This window comes from Heptranchias perlo, chromosome 1 (genome assembly GCF_035084215.1).
Source record: "Heptranchias perlo isolate sHepPer1 chromosome 1, sHepPer1.hap1, whole genome shotgun sequence".
Classification (NCBI taxonomy): Eukaryota; Metazoa; Chordata; class Chondrichthyes; order Hexanchiformes; family Hexanchidae; genus Heptranchias; species Heptranchias perlo.
Genome location: NC_090325.1, coordinates 145,309,769 through 145,315,111, shown reverse-complemented (window position 1 = coordinate 145,315,111; position 5,343 = coordinate 145,309,769).

Below are 5,343 nucleotides of genomic sequence, written 5' to 3'. Positions count from 1 at the left end.
CTGAGCTTCCTGCACCTCTCTGAGGAGAAGTGCCCTCGCAGGCTCAGATTGAGTTGGTAGGTGGTCGCAGACATCTGCAACCTCCTTGAAGATGAGCTGCTCCCTGCTGGACCTGGTGGCCACGTATTGTCCATCACAGTAAAGGTAACCACTGCCGTCAATTTCTTTGCCTCTGGGTCCTTCCAGGGCGCCAACGGTGACACCTCCAGGGTATGTTAGTCATCTGCGCGTAAGTGTATAAGGCAGGTGACGGATGGGTTGTTTGCCAGGGCGTCCGATTATGTAAACTTCCCCGCGATGGCAATAGTCAGATCAAGTGGGCAGTTGTTTTCACCTCTCAGGCTGGCTTCCCACAGGTGCAGGGCACAATCGATTGCACACACGTGGCAATCAGAGGATCACCACATGAGCCAGGAGTCTTCATAAACTGAAAGGGCGATCACTCCATCCAATGCACAGCTGGTGTGCGACCACCAGAAGAGATTTCTGCAGGTGTGCGCCGATTCCCTGGCAGCTGTCATGATGCATTCATTTTGTGTCAGTCCAACATTCCAGACCTCTTCCAAACAGGAGACAGACTTAAGGCTCGTTGGAGACAAGGGATATCCCCTGCAAACTTGGCTCATGACACCTGTGAGGAACCCCACCAACGAGGCTCAAGAGTGATACAATCAGAGCCACATAACCACCAGGTGTGTCATTCAACAAGCCATAGGCATGGTGAAGATGCACTTCAGGTGTCTGGGTAGGTCTGGAGGCGCCCTTCAGTACTCGCCGGCGAGGGTCTCCAGACTAATCGAGTTGTGCTGCATCCTGCATAACATAGCGCAACAAAGAGGTTTACAGTTGGAGGAGGATGAAGGCACTAGTCAATCACCCCCTGTTAATGACAATATTGAAGAAGAAGACAAGGAGGATGAGAAGGAAGAATATGATGATGGAGTAGCCATCGTCAGAGCAGCCGCGCACATTGCTGCCCCCAGGATGCCAGGGATGCCCTCATCTCTCACAGGATCTCTTAATAACACTGACAAAAGAGAGATATTGAGATACTCAGACCGGCTGGCACAACCACTAACGCCCACCCCCACCCCCCTCCCAGTCCCTTTGCACGAAACAGTTCTTCAATCACGCAAACACCCATTTCACATCCGCCCAATGGGTACCGTCATGTATTGGCATTTATCATGAAGCAAATGAAAGGGCGACTTAACACTCAGGATGCAATAATGGCCAAGACGTGGAAGTGGTACTAATCAATACATTTAATGTGCCAATGTAAAAAAAGGAAACTCAACAACATAACATTTCTTCAAACATCCTTGTGCATGCCCTTGGTAAACCACAATTGCTTGAACTTACGCTTCCTACTGCTTCTACATGGCTTCAGCAGAGGTAGAGGCAGGCTGCTCAGATCGCTGCCCTGACTGCTGAGATGCTTTTGGCCTAGGACTTATGGGTTTTGGAACCCCAGAGGATCCCGTCAAAGACTGCTCCTCCTGCAACTGTGCAGGGGCAGACTCGGCCATTGGAAAAGGAGACAGCATTTCAGGTTGAGGGGTGGGCAACGGGTGACACGTGGGAGTGTTGTGAGTAGAGTCCCTACTTCCATGTTCCCTTTTGCCAACATCCCTCTCCCGTGCCAGCACCACATCACTCCCACCACTTTGCTGGACGGCAACTTGGTGAACAGATGTGCTGCATTTTAAAGCCACAGATAAGGTATCTATCACCCTGTTTAAGGTGGCAGACATGCAGGCTTCCAAAGAATGCACGGCCATGGTCATAGCCTGCATAGACTCATTTGAGAGCCGTGCTTGAAGCTCCACAGAGGCGGCCACTCTCTCCATGGCAGGCATTCTCGCAATTACCTGCGAATCAATCCTCTAATGTTAGAGTTGGACTCCTCCATCATCTCCGCTATTGTGGAGAGTATGTGTGGCACACTTTCCAGTACCTCGCGAAGTTGCAGCTGTACCTCAATCATTCTCATTTTCAATGATGGCCCCAGGGGTTCAGCATCCGTGTCCAGCTGAGCAAAGCTTGAAGAGGAGTGCTCCCCCCAACGCAGACTCTCCACAGCTGCACCTGCCACCAGTGTCTGCTCGTGCTCATTTGTGAGTTGTGAATCACTAGGTGACAACCCAACTAACTGTCTACCTGGACCCCCCTGAAGTGCGAGTAACTGCGCTGGTGCATGGCTGTATGTCCTGTTACAGTGCGCCCTCAGAAGAAATGAGGTCCTCTGAGGAATTGATGTCATCCAATTGCGCATGAAGGCCCTAGAAGACAACAGAAAGCAATATGAGTTAGTCATGGCAAAGTAACAATCTTGCCAGTTACCATACTCAGGTTTCTCATAGTTCAGTCATTGATGAAATAGTCATCATGTGTGTGAAACATGTTAATTTCTGTCACCAAACATCTGTGGGTTCCCAGTGCCTCCATCTCCAATGAATGGGGATACAGCTGTCCTACTTATGACCATGGCCTCTTCCTTTGCATCTGTCAGTTGGACTATTTGTGGAGGTCCACCTCCAGTCCTCGCCCTCTCCCTTACGTTTTGCGCTCTCTTCTCCTGCAAGGGGCGAAAGAACAGAACCGTGAGCGACTGAAGGTCACATATTCACCCGATGGATGCAGTGCATTGGGTGAGGGTGACTATTAGACAAATGCATTACATTGCACCAGGATTGGGGTGAGTGGCAGTGGTGGGTGCATAAATGGGGAGGTGTGCAAGTGCATAGATAATGAAAGATGGTTGCTGCTGAAACTTAAGTGGGTGTGAGGAGTGATGTGATGGAGTACGCTTGCCAAGACAGAGTGAGAGGGGGGTATTGTACACCACAGGGAGTGGGTGAATCAGCAACTGTACTCACTTTTCCTGACCTGTTTAGGTCATTAAACCGCTTCTTGTACTGCAGCCAAGATCTGGGCACCATGCTTCTGCTGCTCATCTCTTCTGCCACCTCCAGTGACGCCTTTTTGGTGGCAGAACCAGGTTTCTTCCTCCGATCACTTGGGTAAATTACCTCCCTCCTGGTTCTCATTGCACCCAGCAGCACTTCAGGTAAAGCATCCAAGTACCTGGGTGCTGCCTTTTCTCTCTTGGAATCTATATCTTCATTTTCTCCTTTCTCCTCCAAAATCCATTTTTACATTGGCCCTTTAAATAGTGGACTTCAGATTGCATTATGTGGGTGTGCAGTACGCCAGTTGCGCAGCTTGGAGATGCAAAACCCGAAAGCAAAATAATTGCCTTCAATTGAGTTGCGATCGCGGATTCTGACGTGCTTACTTTACTTCTGGGTTTTCCATGCTAAAATCTACCCACCCGCTGTCTTCCCGTCTCCAAGTAAAAATCATGCCCAATGTTAGTTCTAGGTGAATTTGTAGTTCCCCTACTGCTTGCTTTCATGACAACATTAGTCAAAGGTACAGATAACTTATCTCATGAGTGGTAGTGAGGATAAATTATTGTAATGCAGTTTTTCTACACTGTGTACTTGTTCAGAATCAAACAAAATGTCGAGCTTCAATTAATTCTTAACAACGGTGTAGTTACAGTTTGTGGCATTGTTAATCTCGCAATAGCAATTAGAAAGGTTTGTTCCCCTTTTACTTTAGGGTAAAATTGAGCAGTCAACCGCTCTGAATGACATCCAGTATTGAGTAGAATGGGCCTATACTCTCTGGAGTTTAGAAGAATGAGAGGTGATCTCATTGAAACATACAAGATTATAGGGGGCTTGACAGGGTAGATGCTGAGAGATTGTTTCCCCTGGCTGGAGAGTCTAGAACTAGGGGGCATAATCGCAGGATAAGGGGTTGGCTATTCAAGACTGAGATGAGGAGGAATTTCTTCACGCAGAAGGTTGTGAATCTTTGGAATTCTCTACCCCAGAGGGCTGTGGATGCTGAGCCATTGAATATATTCAAGGCTGAGATTGATAGTTTTTTGGATTCTAGGGGAATCAAGGGATACAGGGATCAGGCGGGAAAGTGAAGTTGAGGTCAAAGATCAGCCATGATCAGATTGAGCAGGCTCAAGGGGCTGTATGGCCTGCTCCTGCTCCTATTTCTTATGTTCTTAGGAGCAGAAATTTCCTCCAATTAAATATTGGGAAGACCGAAGCCATTGTCTTCGGTCCTTGCCACAACCTCCATTCCCTAGCCACCGACTCCATCCCTTTCCCTGGCCATTGTCTGAGGCTGAGGCAGACAATTCACAACCTTGGTGTCCTATTTGACCCTGGGCTGTGCCTTCAGCTGCCTAAGCCCTAGTCTCTGGAATTCCCTCCCTAAACCTCTCCACCTCTCTCTCCTCCTTAAGACGCTCCTTAGAACCTACTTCTTTGACCAACCTTTTGGTCACCTGTTCTTATATCTCCCTCTGCAGTTCGTTGTCAAATTTTGTTTGATAACGCTCCTGTGAAGTGCCTTGGGACGTTTTACTATGTTAAAGGTGCTTTATAAATGCAAGTTGTTGTTGTTTATCCACTTGAAACATGGTACATAATGCCACTACACAACCCCTATACACCAGCAAAGCATATTCAATAAAGTAGATTCAAGAGGCAGGGACATCAATAAGCAAACATTTGGAGTGGCCAACATTGTTTTCAATGTTTCGTCTGCCCTGGGGATCCTCTACAAAATATCCTGGAGAGAGATAGCAGAAAGGCATACTGTATGCTAAATGGTGATTCTGGAGGAAAAATAACACAGTAGGAGGAATCAAGCAGTCCAGGCTGCCCTTTGTATCCAAAATGATTACAAGCTGATGTACCTTACCAACCCCTCCCCTACCATGCAACAGGTGGAGAAAGAAACAAACCTGTTTTAACCAGTGGCAGAAAAACACCTGTTATCAGCCACCTTATGTGAGTCTGTGAATATCTTGTGTTAGCTGCATGCTTACTGTTTCTTACTTGCCACGTTTCATGGGCCGTGGTGAGTGAAACTGACCTGGGAGAGAACGCAGCGGAAGACCCGGTGAATGTACAGAGAGCTGTGAAACTGACCCGGGAGACCCGGTGAGTATAAAGTGAGCTGTGAAACTGACCCGGGAGACCCGGTGAGTATAAAGTGAGCTGTGAAACTGACCCGGGAGACCCGGTGAGTATAAAGTGAGCTGTGAAACTGACCCGGGAGACCCGGTGAGTATAAAGTGAGCTGTGAAACTGACCCGGGAGACCCGGTGAGTATAAAGTGAGCTGTGAAACTGACCCGGGAGACCCGGTGAGTATAAAGTGAGCTGTGAAACTGACACGGGAGACCCGGTGAGTATAAAGTGAGCTGTGAAACTGACCTGGGAGACCCGGTGAGTATAAAGTGAGCTGT